This window comes from Dipodomys merriami, unplaced genomic scaffold, assembly GCF_024711535.1.
Source record: "Dipodomys merriami isolate MVZ:Mamm:240054 unplaced genomic scaffold, mDipMer1.0.p SCAF_1956, whole genome shotgun sequence".
Classification (NCBI taxonomy): domain Eukaryota; kingdom Metazoa; phylum Chordata; class Mammalia; order Rodentia; family Heteromyidae; genus Dipodomys; species Dipodomys merriami.
In genome coordinates, this window is record NW_027203333.1 from 20,664 (window position 1) to 36,230 (window position 15,567).

Below are 15,567 nucleotides of genomic sequence, written 5' to 3' on the forward strand. Positions count from 1 at the left end.
ACAACACTACCAGCAGTTGAGGAAGGTAGAGGTGGCTGAGTGGTGAGGAAGAGACTCAAGCAACTTTGGAGTATAGTAGGAAATTGAGAAGCCTGCCCGCACCTCGCTCCCTCCTCGCCTTTCCAAGTTGTAGGATTTCAAACCTCAGGCAATGGTGCACAGCCAGCCCGCATAAAGCCATGACCTGGTCCCTGGCCCTGGTTCTCTGCTCTTGGCCCATGTGTTTGCAATGCCGCTGCCATTGCTGCTTGCCCCACCTGGAGCAACCTCCAGCAGCTTTTCCCAGCAGCACAGGTGAGTGGCTGCCCCCAAATCACCACTACCTGGGATCAGACACCCCTCTGGGGGCACCATGACCACTTTCTTGGATCTGAGGAGCAACCTTTCTGTCTTGGGCATTTCTGAAACAGAAACTCATTATATGTTCTAGTTGGACTGGATTGAGGTCCTCCTATCTGGGACAGGTATGCTCCACCAGGATTGGTCCTCTGTAGTTGGGATGGTAAACACGTAGCGTCATGCTCAGTCATCGATTTAGATGGATTATCCCAAACTTTTAATCCACAGCAGCCGATTCTTGACCACAAGTGAAGCTCTGAGTAGGGCCACAACCATCAGACCTCATTCTCCTCACAGGACAGTTTTGAGGAAACAAGGGATTTATAGAGAGGGAATCTCTGGAGCATGACTTGGCATGGAGGGAGTGGCATTCAGAGAAGGTTCTCTGCAATTCTGTGAGCAAATGACAGGAAGATACCCACAAAGGGCTCAGGTTGGGCCAGTTATTAATCATGCAACAGCTGGGGATTTTGAAACAAACCATGGCTCTCTTTCATCATTACCCTATCCCCATGAGGAAGGGGATCCTTCACTGTGTTGAATTTTGCATCTGGGGAAACCGAGGCACAGAGAAGTCAGGTGACCTCCTTATGACTTCAACTTCACAGGAAGCTCAGCCTGACTTCACTACCATGCTCCCTAGGACAATGGGTGCTATTCAATCCACTTCTTGTGGTAGGAAGTACACTTCTTGTCAGTTGTGGGGTTTGAACCATAGGCATGGGCACTGTTCCTGAGCTCCTCAGCAAAATGCTAGTGCTCTACCACTTGAGCCCACAGCACCACTTCTGGTTTTCTGATGGTTCTTTGGAAATAAAAGGCTCAAAGACGTTAATGCGGGGGCTGGCTATGAACCATGATCCTCATATTTCAGCCTCCAGTGTAGTTAGGATTAGAGTTCTGAGCCACTGGCACTCAACTTCATTTTAATTCTGACTTCTCTCTCTCTTTTACAAAAACTGGTTGAATTGGTGCTGGAGAAGGGGGTCCAGCATCCCCATGTGGCTGGAATCCAAGGTGACCCTCTCATTCTGGAGGTGGGCTGTGGGTCAGGAGCTGTCTCGCTCAGCCTGTTGAAACAGCTCCCTGAGGTAAGCCCCACTGTTCCCTGGCTAGACCATGAAATTCATTGTCCATCCAGCCTTACTGGACTTATTGAATTGTATTGCTTTCTATATCATTTTCTAGCACCTGGCCAAACTTATGATACATAGTTATGGAGTGAAAATATAATGCCTTCTTAAGAAAGTCATTGAGGGCTCTGAGAATGTGCCTTCATGGTATGGTGATTGTCTAGCATGCATGAAAACCTGGGTTCAATTCCTCAGTAACACAGAAAAAAAGAAAAAGACTAGAAGGAATGCTGTGCCTCAAGTGGTAGAGTGCTAGCCTTGAGAAAAAAAGCTCAGGAATAATTCCCTACCCCTGATTTTAAGCCCCAGGACTGGCAAAATTTAGTAAATGGAAAATAAAGGACCCATACTTGAAATACATTATTGCTATTTCCATACTGATACCTGATAATAGCCCCTAATTCATGTATTTTACTTATGTTAGGATACTGTGTTGAAAAAAGTTTTGTTCTTTAAGTAACAGCAATTAATGCTAGGAATGTGCTTAGATGTCAGCTGAAGATTAATTCTGGAAATTCAAGGATTCAAGGATTTTGTGTAATCACTGCTAATCACAAAGTGAAAAGTAGTCTAAGTGTGATTTTGAAATCTTTTGGATCAGTTTTGGCATCAAAAAGGCAGAGGCTAATTACTAGTTGTGACAGAAAATAAGGAATAACTCCAGATGGAAGGAAAAAATGATAGTAAATAACGTATACCAGAAACTGGTCTAGAGAATCATTTTTGGTTATTGAAGAACTCGTTGTCAACTAGGCTTTTGCTCATTGCCTTTATCATTCTAAATCTCTTAGGCTAGTTCTTAATCTCTGCGTGATAAATGTTTCTCTCTTTTTTTTTTTACTTGTGTGCATTTTTTCCTCTTTTTTCTTTTTTAAATTTTTTATTCTTTTAATTTTAATTTTAATTTTTTGTGAACATACTGTACAGAGGGGTTACAATTACAGGGACAAGATAATGAGTACATTTATCAATCATTGCAGCCTCCTCCTTTGTTTACCCTTCACATCCCTTCCCAGCCTCTCCCCATCCCCCAACACCAACACCCCCACCCCCACCAAAGTTGTAATATTCGTTTTTGACATGACAACTTGTACTTCTCATAGTTGCATCAGGTCCACCTGTACCCGTAAACGACTTGTTTTTCCACATCTCCTCCACAAATTATACCGACATCAAATATAGTGAAAGCAGGGATTGTAATGTGGGGGAGGGTCATACAAAGCAACAAAAATATAATCTCATAAATGAGTTAGAAACAAAGGCATGAAAGAAAAAAACATTTAAATACATATCAAGGGTTCATTTTCCTAAGATCACATTATCTGACCTTTACTGCTTTACTCATACATATACTAAATATTGCAAATAAGGGAAACCATGGGACCTTTGTTTCCTTGGGCTTGGCTTACTTCACTTAATATAATTTTTTCCAAGCCTTTCCATTACCTAACAAATGGGGAAATGTCATTCTTTCTGATGGAGGCATAGAATTCCATTGTGTATATATACCACATTTTCTTGATCCATTCATTTACTGAGGGGCATCTGGGGTGGTTCCATATCTTAGCTATGGTAACTAATGCTGCAAAAAACATAGTTGTACTGGTAGCTTTAGTGTGGTCTTGTTTGTGAACATTTGGGTAAATGCCCAAAAGTGGGATTGCTGGGTCATAGGGGAGCTCTATGTGAAGTCTTCAGGAATCTCCAGACTGCTTTCCAAAGTGGTTGAACAAGTTTACACTCCCACCAACAATGAAGTAAGGTTCCCTTCTGTCGACATTCCCTCCAACATCTGTTGTTGTTAGAGTTCTTGATTATAGCCATTCTAAATGGTGTGAGGTAGTATCTCAATATTGTTTTGATTTGCATTTCTTTTATGGCTAGGGAGTTTGAGCATTTCCTCATGTGTGTATTGGCCATCCTTCTTTCTTCTTCAGAGAAGTATCTCTTTAAGTCTTTAGGCCATTTATTTATTGGGCAGCTGTTTCTTTGAGGACATGTTGTTGGGGGATATAATTTTTTTAGTTCCAAGTATATTTGAGATATGAGACCCTTATCCGTTGTATGGTTGTGAAGATCTTCTCCCAATCCGTGGGCTTTCTATTGATCTTGCTAGCTAGGTCCTTTGCCATGCAGAAGCTCTGCAACTTCATGCAATCCCATTTGTCCAACCTTTCTTTGATTTGTTGTATTTCCGGGTCTCTATTAAGAAAATTTTGGCCTGTGCCAGGAGACCTAGGGTTTCTCCTATTCCATCCTGTAATGTTTTCAGAGTGTCTGCTTTGACTCCGAGGTGTTTGATCCATTTGGAGCTTATTCTTGTGTAGGGTGTTATATAAGGACCTAGTTTTAGTTTTCTACAAGTTTTTAACCAATTTTGCCAGCACCATTTACTAAAGAGGCTGTCTTTCTTCCATTCTATTATTTTAGCTCCCTTATCAAGGATTAATTGGGTATAGGTCTATAGGTTCATTTCTGGATTTTCAATTCTATTCCATTGGTCTGAAGTCCGTTCTTTTGCCAGTACCAAGCTGTTTTGATTACTATGGCTTTATAGTAGAGTTTGAAATTTGGTATTGATATTCCACCAGAAGGGTTCTTTCCATTGAGGAGCGTTTTTGCTATTTGGGGATTTTATTCTTCCATATGAATTTTTCTAAGAATGAGGTTGGAATTTTGATAGGTATCACATTGAATTTGTACATAGCCTTGAGAAGTATTGCCATTTTCACAATATTAGTCTTTCCAATCCAGGAGCATGGGAGATTTTGCCATTTTCTAAGTTCTGTTTGATTTCATTTTTTAAGATTTTAAAGTTTTTATCATACCGGTCCTTCACTTCTTTGGTGAAGTTAATTCCTAGGTATTTTATTTTTTGAGGTGCTATTACAAATGGAGTTACTTTCCTAATTTCATCCACACTTTTCTCATTGTTGGCATACAGAAAAGCCATTGATTTTTTGGGGTTAATTTTATACCCTACTACTTTGCCAAAGTTTTGATTCAGCTTGAGTAATGTGGGAATGGAGTCCATGGGATTCTTTAAATACAAGGTCATGTCATCTGCAAAGAGGGAGAGTTTTATTTCTTCTTTCCCTATTTGGATCCCCTTTATGTTTTTGATCTTGTCTGATTGCTGTAGCTAGGCATTCTAATACTAGATTGAAGAGAAGTGGAGAGAGTGGACATCCTTGACTTGTTCCTGAGTTAAGAGGAAATAGCTTTAGTTTTTGATCATTAAGTATAATTCTGGCTGTAGGTTTGTCATACACAGCCAATATTGTATTGAGGAATGTTCCACGGATTCCTAATTTTTCCAAAACCTTCATCATAAAGGGGTGTTGGATCTTGTCGAATGCTTTTTCTGCATCTATTGAGAAAACCAGGTAGTACTTATCCTTGCTCTTGTTGATGTAATGAATAATATTAATTGATTTGCGTATGTTGAAACAGCTTGCATCCCTGAAATGAATCCTGTTTGATCGTGGTGTATGATTTTTTGGATGAATTGTGGAAGTCTATTGGCCAACATTTTGTTGAGAAGTTTTGCATCAATGTTCATCAAAGAAATGGGTCTATAGTTCTCTTTCTTTGATGAGTCCCTGCCTGGTTTTGGTCTGAGGGATATGATGGCTTCATAGAATGTGTTCGGTAGTGAACTTTCTCTTTCAATTTCATTTTAGAGTTGGAGGAGTATTGGTGTGAGCTCTGCTTTGCAGGCCTTGTAGAATTCTGCTGTAAATCCATCTGGTCCTGGACTTTTCTTAGCTGGGAGGTCTCTTATTGTTTCTATTTCAATGCCTCATATGGGCCTGTTAAGCTGATTTAACTCATCTTGGTTTAGTTTTGGCATGTCAATATTTGCTAGGAAACGGTCCATTTCTGTCAAGTTCTCAAACTTATTAGCATAAAGTTTTGTCAAGTATTCCATTATAAACGTTCTGAATCTGGGTTTTTTCCGTGGTGATGTTTCCATTCTCATCTCTGAGTTTATTTATTTGGGTGTGTTCTCTTCTTTTTCTGATAAGATTTGCTAAGAGTGTGTCAATATTGTTGATTTTTTCAAAGAACCTACTCTTTTTTTGTTGATACTTTCTATAGTTTTTTTCGATTCTAATTCATTTAATTCTAATTTAATTTTAATTATTTCTTTCCATCTACTGGATTGGGGTTTATCTTGCTGCTCTTTTTCAGGGAGGTTCAGATGTCTCATTAAAGTGTTGGTTTCAGATCTCTCCAATTCGTTGACTTGGTAACTCAGACCTATACCTTGCTCTGAGTACTGCCTTTGCTATGTCGCAGAGGAGCTGGTAATTTGTGTGTACATTTTTGTTGAATATCATGAATACTTGAACTTCAAGTCTAATCACTTCTATGACCCACTGGGGGTCCAACAGTGTTGTTCAGCCTCCATATGTTACCGGAATTTCTTTGGTGGCTTTTAGTGTTGAGTTCTAATTGTATTCCCTTGTGGTGTGAGTGAATGCAATGTATAACTTCAATGTTTCTGAATTTGGACAAGTTTGCTTTGTGGCCAAAAATGTAGTCTATTTTAGAAAATGTTCCATGTGCTGCTGAGAAAAACGTGTATTCTGAATCTGCTGGGTGAAATATTAGGTAGATGTCTTTTAAATCTAGTTGACCTATGCAGCTGTTTAGATCTGCGGTTTCTCTGTTGAGTTTTTGCCGAGTTGATCTATCTAGCGGGGAGAGTGGTTTGCTAAAATCCCCAACAATTAATGTCTTTGGATCTATGTGTGATATGAGGGAAAGTATTGTTGCTTGTATAAATTTGAGTGCTACATTTTTTTGGCGAATAGATATTAAGAATTGCAATAACCTCCTGAAAGAGAAATCCCTTAATTACTATGTATCGACCTTCTTTAACTCTTCTCCCTAATTTTAAGTTGAAATCTATTTTATCTGATATTAGGATTGCAACACCCGCCTGTTTATGGGGGCCATTTGCTTGGTAGATTTTGCTCCAGCCTTTAACTTTGAAAATGTGTTTGTTTATATGGGCAAGGTGTGACTCCTGAAGGCAGCAGTTAGAAGGATCTTGTTTTTTAATCCAACTAGACAGTCTATGTCGCTTAATTGTAAAGTTAAATCCGTTAATGTTAAGAGATAGGACTAAGAGGTATTTGGGAGTTGCTGCCATGTTATCTACCTTCTTGGGGGTTGCGAAAACTGTGTTCTTCCTATGGTTCTTGGATTCTCAGTTTGGGTGCAGTTTCTTGGCCTTTATTGTGGTCTTGTTGGTTTTCTATGTGTAGGATATCTTGAAGAATCTTTTGGGGGCTGGGAAGGTGGCTCAGTGGTAGAGCGCTTGCCTTGCATGCTCGAGGCCCTGGGTTCGATTCCTCAGCACCACATAAGCAAAAAGAAAAAAGCCAGAAGTGGCACTGTGGCTCAAGTGGTAGAGCGCTAGCCTTGAGCTGAAGAGCTGAGGGACAGCGCCCAGGCCCAGAGTTCAGGCCCCACGACCGGACCCCAAAAAAAAAAAAAAAGAATCTTTTGTAGGCCTGGTTTGGTGGAGATGTATTGTTTCAATTTTTCTTTGCTATGGAAGGTTTTTATTTGGTCTTCAGTTATGAAGGAGAGTTTAGCTGGGTACAGTATTCTTGGTTGATAGATGTTTGTTTTTAGGGCTTGTCATACATCATTCCCGGCTCTTCTTGCTTTGATTGTCTCTGCTGAGAAATCTGAGGTGATTCTAATTGGTTTCCCTTTATAGGTGATTAATCTTTTCGCCTTGACAGCTTTAAAGATCTTTTCCTTGGTCTGAGTTGATCCTGTGTGTATAATAATGTGACACTGGGATGTCCTATTCTGATCTGGTCTATTAGGAGTTCTAAAAGCTTCTTGTATCTAAATAGGTCTATCTTTTTACATGTTTGGGAAGTTCTCTGCTATGATCCTGTTAAACAAATTTCCTAGACCATTTACTTCTGTTTCTAGGTGCTCCTCTATACCCATTATCCTTAGATTAGCCCTTCTGATGGTGTCTTCTAAGTATTGGATAGATCTATAATATTTCTTGGATTTGTCTTGCATGGTTGTATGTTCTTTCTCTATAATATCTAGGCTATCTTCAATCCCCGAGATTCGATCTTCTGCATGGTCTAAACTACTGTCAAGACTTTCTACTTTGTTTTTTATTTCTTTTGCTTCTAATTATTCAGCTTTGATGGCTTCAATTTCTTTATTGAAGCTTTCTTTTAGATCTTGTAAGGAGTTCTTTACTTCCTTAATTTGGTGTTCAGTGTTTATTGTCAAATCACTTAGTTAATTGGTTATGGTTTCCTTGGATTCCCATTCCTTCTGTGGGTTTCCATTCAGCATTCCCTTTGTGGTCTCCCTGACTTCCTTCAGCTCTTTGTTAATGGATCCCATGAATGCCTTTAGTGATCTTTCTGTATTCTCTTCCTGCTTTCTCAATTCCTGTATTACTCCTTGCTTATCTTCCTCCTGTTCACGCCATTCCTACCTTTCTCTTTGATTATTCTCAAGAAACTGCTCACGCAAATCCTGTATCAGTTTTTGAGTAGCTTCCTCACACTCATGATATTCCTGTATAGACATTTGGATTGCCTCCTCTCACTCCCTCTCTCACTCATACAGAGTCCTTTGTAGGTTTTCAATCTTTTCCTGCATTGACCTATTGTTTGCCTCCTCTCTCTCCCTATCACGCTCATACAGAGTTCTTTGTATATTTTCAATCTTTTCATTTATCATGTTTGCCAGCAGTGTTTGTAGAGCTATTTGGGAACTCTCCTCTGAATTATACATTATCTGTTCTGTCCTCTGATTATCATGAGTGGGAGTGGAGATACCCAGACCTGCCATTTTTCTTGTGGTTTTCCGGCTTACTCTGCCCATTTGGGATGAAAGTAACAGCAGTTTTGTGCAAGAACACTAACTTTAGGCAAGCATCAACCAAAGTCTGAATTTGCATAGTCAATAGTCTGTAGATACAATCTAGTTCAACAGATATCTCTATTCAACATCAAACAACTATATATTAATGGGCTATGAACCGTTAAGAAGAATTTGGTAAACCAGAAATTATTAGTGTTAGGGAAATTATTAGTGTTAGGAATGGAGTGATGTGGGAAGGTACAGGGAGAGTTAACTAAGTCCTAGTCTCAAAGCGGGAAATAGGTTAGATAGGATGGAAGTAGGGAGAAAACAAGAAGAAAGAGAAAGGGAAAAAAGAGACCAGAAAAAGTAGAAAATTAAAAATTAGTAATATGCAGATTTGAGAACAAACTATTCAAAGAACGGGAATATATTGAGAGAAGGGGAGGGATATAAAGGAGATGTGAAAAATTTAAAAATAAAAATACTTAAAGTGTTATATAGGTATAAAGAGGTAGTACTGCTATTAAGGAATTTAATTCTCAGAAGTTTTGAATTGAGTAATAAATTTGTGGATTAAGTGTGTACACAATGGGGGATAGAGGCTAATAGTCACCTATGGGTTTATCTGAGGATGTGCAGAACAACAATTAAGTCCCATAAAGAGGAACAAAAGAGAGGAAAAGGTGAGAAGCATAAGAAAGAAAGGAAAAAAAAGATCAGAAATTCAGTCGAGCTAAGCAAAACACAAAAAGAAAAAAATTTTTAAAAGAAGAAAAAAAAAGAAAGAAAAACGCACACATGCATGTATCCCTAAAATAAAGATTATAGGTGGAAAAAATGTTACTAGAAAACATTTTTTTTTCAAAAAAGGTAAAAATTGATTTAAAAAAGTTTTAGAAAATAAAAAAAAATTTAAAGTTGTAATAAAAAATAAGAAGAGGGACAAAAATAGTTCTTTGATTTTTTAGGGAGGGTTGGGAAAAATCCTGTACCTCCCTTGTGTCTGTAATCAGCCTCTGGTTGTAGTCTCCGGTCTGCTTGTGGTCCTGTGGCTTGGTTGGTTTCTTAAGTCAGTTTGTTTGGACAGGCAGAAAAATTTTCTGCTTTACCCAGGATTTTTCGATCCTCCTCCCAAGTTAGTTCAATGAGATGGGGGTGTGCTTTGAGTATTACAAAAGAGGGAGATGGCTTTTTCCTCAAGTTTGGAAATGCTGTGATGAGGCTATGTTCTGGGTAGAGTTGAGGCCTCTCAGCAAACAGTAGCTTTTCCCTGGGGCTAGTTTGTGAGAAACTCACAGAGGCCAGCCTGGAGCCACTTGCAGGGTTTCTGTTTACTGATGTCAAGGCTACTAAAGGGAGGGGCAGTCTGTGGCTCTGATTACCCAATGAAGAAAGCCACTCCCAGGGCTGGTGCCCGAACTGGGTGACTTTTCCCTGGGTGGAGCTGAGTCTGGCAGGTCATGCCATTAAGTTCTTGTGACCTGCTAAATGACCCTATTTTTATTCCAAGGCCTGAGTTGGAGCTAGCAGCTCTGCGGAGCTTTGTCAGTATCCAAGATGGAGATCTCTGGTACTGGGGGGGGGGAAGGGGTGGCCTTCCCTCCTCTGCTACCTGAGAAGGAGTGAGGAAGTCAGGCTTCTACTCACGCTGAGTCTTGGTTCCTGGGTCGTCTCCAGTCTGCGAAATGCAGGATGAAGATGTCTGCTCCTTGTTGGTTCTTCCTGGTGTTGAGTAGTTTCTGCTTGCTTGCCGCATCTGGCTCTTTTAGTCCCCAGACTCTCTCTGTTTCAGGTATGGCGGTACCGCCCCCGCCGCCACCACTGCTGCCACAGCAGCAGCAGCAGTTTCTGGCAAGAGCTCAGATCTGTCTCCTTGCCTGGATTTTCCCTCTCTGGCCTAACTCTCTGTCCTGTGATGGCACACTTGGTGTGATTCTCTGGCTTAGGACTCTTCACTGGAACTCTAAAACTGCTTTCTATGGGAGAGCTTGTTTTGCCTCCAGCTTCTCCTCTGCCATCTTCCCGGAACTCCCAAAATGTACCTCCTTCTATGCTGTTGTTTCATACCTTATCTCCTTTGTTTTCTAAAAATCTCAGTCTTTCTATATTTCCCTATGAACATTTCCTGATAGTAAATACACCTATAAAGATGTCACAGGATGCTAATATAAGGGTCCCATAGCTCTTGAGTCATTAATGTAACAAAATGGAAAAGGAGACATATTTACTGCTTCCTCAATTTTTCTGAAATGCTGCAATGTCATCATTTGGTTAAAATTCAATTCTTTGTTTACACAGTGTCATTCAGTCCACCTAAATGCAAATATGAAATTGGTGCTGGTGGTTTACAACTGTAATCCTAGCTACTCAGGAGATTGAGACCAGGGGATTGTGGTTCAAAGCTAGCCTTGTCAGGAAAGTCCATGAGACACTAATCTTCAATTAACCACCAGAAACCCGGAAGTGGTGCTGTAGCTAAAGTGGTAGTGTGCACAACTTGAACTGAAACGTGGAGGGACAGTGCCCAGGATCAGAATTCAAACCCCACAAACAACAAAAAAGGTGAAATATGACTTTAAGTTTCCCCAGAAGGAACGACAAGATCAATAATCTTCCCAAGCAAAAAAATTAATTCCAAAAAAATTAATTCCAAAATTATTCAGTGCACCTACTTTTGGTGAGTTATGTTATGGAATCTGTGCTGGACATATTCTCTAAAAACAAATTGTTTAGGGATACAGGTGGACCCATTGCAACAATGAGATGTCCATGTCGTTATGTCAAAAAACGAACTTTACAACTTTGGAGAGGGGGAGTATGGGAAGGAATGGGAAGCAGAAACAACGAAGAGGCAACAATGCTTGATAAGAAATGTACACGTTATCTTGCCCGTGTAATTGTAACTCCTCTGTAAGGTATTCCTACAATAAAAAAAGAAAAAATGTAAAATATTAGCTTCACAATAAACATCTAATATTTCTTCTTTGAAGAGTGATGTCTATACAGTCGATGTCACTTGGCTTTCTTACTATCTTAGTTCGAATCCAACCCTGGCAGGAGAGTCTGTCAAACTCTTATCTCTAATTACACAGCAGAAAAGCCACAAGTGGACTTTTGGTTCAAGCAGTATAGTACTAGCTTTGGGGGCAGATTATCAGGAAATAAAACTGTTCAGGGACAGGATCCAGCCTATGAGTTCAAGCCCCATAACCAACACAAACTAAAAAAAAAAAAAAAAGCAAACAAAAAAACCCCAGATATTTCATTGGGACCCTGCTTAAAGGAGTACTGGTCTGAGAAGAGGTGCCTTTTTGCTGATCATACTCACTGGATGCTTTTTTGGAATCCTTATTGCTCTGGAGAATTCAGGACCAAACTAAAGGAATTGATAACTGACTCCTGAAACAAGAGAATCATCTCAGGGGAGGAAATACCAGCGGTAAGACACTTTAAAACCTCCGTGTCATTGTTTCTTGGCAGTAGAACTGTTTTGGGGGGTCCAGTCGTGGGCCTGAACTCTGGGCCTGAGCGCTGTCCCTCAGCTCTTCAACTCAAGGCTAGTGCTCTACAACTTGAGCCACAGCACCACTTCTGGCTTAATTTTTGCTTATATAGTGCTGACGAACCGAACCTGGGCCTCATGCATGAAAGGCAAGCGCTCTACCACTGAGGCAATTTCCCAGTCCCTGCAGTAGAACATGTTTAAAACAATGTTATTTCTTTTTGTTCTATGCTGGCCGTCAAATGGCACATTATTTCTTTTTGTAATACTCTCAATTAGAAGTTTACAGAAAAGCTATATATGAATAAAAACACACACGAAAAAGTCGGGGACAGAGTTTCTTTCAAGCCTTCTGATTTTCTTGTACAGTAAAAAGGAAAGCACAAGTTAACTTGAACTTTGTCAATCCTCTATGTTCCATTCCTCTCCTGGGATCAGTTTCCACATCCAGTAGCAGTTACTTCCAGGAACAATCTACGGTGCTGCCTGAGATATAATGAATGCTTTCTTGCTTCATGGAAATAACACAAAGACCCCCTGATCTGAGGTTACACGTGTTTCAGAGACAACTTAGTAAAGAGAAAATATGAAATTTATATTGCTCTTAAATACATTTTCCATGAGAATATTGAGTTCAAACTTTGTAAGTTCTCTATAAAGTAAGGTGAATTTTAAATGGGAAGAAGGTTCTCAGATCATTTTTTTGTGAGTGTATGTGCTGTGCATTATTTCCCAACTGTTCATGAGTTAACAGTAAGGAAACAATAGCAATAATAGGAGAAAGAGAAGTTTTGTGTTTAAGTATAAGGGTTCAATACACTATAGAAGATTCTACAAATAAGGCGACGTTGAAACAATAAAGCTATGTCCAGTATGTAGATTTGAGAGTGATATAGAGAAAGCATTACTCCCACGTGGAACAGGAAGTATGAGGCCACTCCCTTTCTTAATCACGCTTGCTAATCACGCAACTTTGTAGACAGTAGAATGGAAGCATAATTCTCTTTCCAATGCAACTCAGATATAAGAGCATGGACTTAATTGGAAAAGAAAGTCCATCCTGAGAGAGCAGGGATTATACTAGCCATTAACTGGTGGAGAAGATCACATTTATTTTCTTTCTTTTACTTATGTATTTTTTGTTGGTGGTGGTCTTGGCACTTGAACACTGGGCCTGGGAGCTGTCCCTCTGCTATTCAGCTCAAGGCTAATGCTCTATACTTGAGCCACAGTGCCACTTTCAGTTTTCTTGTAGTTAATTGGAAAAAGAATCTCCAGGACTTTCCTGCCCGGCCTGGCTTTGAACCCTATCCGAAGATCTCATCACCACCCAGCTTAGGATCACACTTCTAACAGTGAACACACAGCATATATAATGTGCATGTTCATCTATCTTTATATAAATTCGTAAGTTAAAAATATAGGCTACAACTTAGCTTTTTCACTCACAAAAATGTTTGTAATTTAAAAGTTGATACTACTGGAGGAATAAAACCTAAGAATATAAAGGTGTTTGGGAAGTTCAGTTTGCATCCAGCCTGGGCAGAACAGTCTTTGAGAAGCTATAATTAACCAACCAAAAGCTGGATTGGAAACATGGCTCAAGTATTGGAATACCAGTCATGAGCAAGATTGCTGAATAAGATCTTGACGCTTTTGCATACATACATACAATCATACACATATATACAGAGACACTTATATGCACACACAAATACACATATGAAGCAACTCTCAGAATATGTGGAAAAGTTGGAAAACAATAGAAAATATGTCCTGAGTAAGACTAGAACCAAGTGATAATTTTTAATGTTAGAAAGTCCTCAAGAGAACCTTCTTCAAAAAATTTTAAGAATATTACTTACATAGATAAGGACCAGAGATAGTAAGAGAGTCAAGTAATGATTATTAATGGGAACCGGTCCATGGAGGAATGAATCAGAGACTCCTGCAGGTGCATCTGAAAATGTTCATATCCTGTGTCAAATGTTAGAACATCTTTGAAAAGAGTACATGAACACTCTGAGCAGTATAGTGGATAATATTATTGGAGAAATTCAGAATTGCTAGTCTGTATCTAGATTAAATAAACCAAGAAACTATGGAGGGGCAATGTGATACAAGGCTAGAATTCTAGCACTCAGACTAAGAAAGGAGATTAGATAGTGGAATTACACAGTGATACCTTCCCTGGACCAGGTAGTATAATTTTGTCTTAATAAAACAAACCAAACAAGAAAGGAATAAAAAGTTGGAAGCATGGGCTAATTTTGTCATTATGTTTTGAGAAGTCAAGTTTCCTATTGAAATGCAACTCATATGTAATCCTCAGTTGTGTTTTAAATGTTCTCTTCATTACAGAACATTCTTAGATGCAAAATGGCTCATGATTCCCATCCAAAATTTGAAAAAGTAAGTAATCATCATTCTGATATATTCCAAGGATAGGATGAAGGATTTCAAAAGCTTAAGGCTGAAAAAATAGCAAAGTTAATCTAATGTAGCAATATGTAGATCTTGCTAAATTAGAGTTTAGATTTAAAATAAATGTTTTGGTTTTGTTTGTAATTTCATATTCTATAGGATACTACAAAATTCTTTTTAAATAGAGGGTTTAATTGACAAATTTACAAATGTTTCTGGAATTCTATTTGCCTAGAAGTTTCTTTCATGAGAGTTATAATTAGAACTGTTAATAGATATCCCAACACTTCATGTATAAAATGATAATGTGAATAATGTCGACAGAGTTGGCAACAAATGGATGATATTAATTTATAAATTTAGAAAAAGGGCGATTTTCTGAGGCTTTGGTATAACATGGTATGAAGAGACTAATTGTGTGACATCTTCTTTCTTCTACCTGTATGTAAAACAGGAAGCAATTTCCTTAATTACGTATATCTGTATACAGTGAGAAAAATGCTAAATTTGGGATTTCTTTTATTTTCGTTTTTGTTTTATTGGTTTGTCCTAGGCTTGAACTCAGGGACCGGGACACTGTCTCTGAGCCTGTTTATGCTCAAGGCCCGTGTCCTACCACTTCCAACCTCAGCTCACTTGTGGCTGGCTTTTGTTAAGAAGTTTATTGCAGATTTTACGGGCAAGATGTGACTCCTGCAGGCAGCAGATAGAAGGGTCTTGTTTTTTAATCCAACTAGATAGTCTATGTCGCTTAATTGGAGAGTTCAGTCCGTTAACGTTAAGAGATAGGACTGAGAGATATTTGGGGGTGCCTGCCATGTTATCCACCTTCTTGGGGGCTGTGAAAACTGGGTTCTTCCTAAGGTTCTTGGATTCTCAGTTTGGGTGCAGTTTCTTGGCCTTTGTTGTGTTCTTGTTGGTTTTCTATGTGTAGGACATCTTTAAGAATCTTTTGCAGGGCTGGTTTGGTGGAGATGTATTGTTTCAATTTTTCTTTGCTATGGAAGGTTTTTATTTGGCCTTCAGTTATGAAGGAGAGTTTAGCTGGGTACAGTATTCTTGGTTGATAGTTGTTTGTTTTTAGGGCATGGCATACGTCATTCCAGGCTCTTCTTGCTTTGATTGACTCTGCTGAGAAATCTGAGGTAATTCTGATTGGTTTCCCTTTATAGGTGATTAACCTTTCCTCCTTGACAGCTTTAAGGATCTTTTCCTTGGTCTGGGTTTATCCTGTGTGGATTATAATGTGACAGTGGGATGTCCTTTTCTGGTCTGGTCTATTTGGGGTTCTAAAAGCTTCTTGTA

General features: G+C 39.2%; 1 long non-coding RNA gene across 1 annotated transcript in view; it reads left to right on the top strand.

Annotated features, from left to right (window-relative positions):
• The first annotated feature begins 219 nt into the window (after positions 1-219).
• The window catches only part of LOC138831429 (uncharacterized), a 51,368-nt gene continuing 36,020 nt past the window's right edge, over positions 220-15,567 (top strand). Inside the window, exons 1-2 of the long non-coding RNA XR_011373290.1 lie at positions 220-294; positions 14,200-14,250. This is a non-coding gene — a long non-coding RNA (uncharacterized lncRNA). The remainder of the gene's footprint in view (positions 295-14,199; positions 14,251-15,567) is intronic.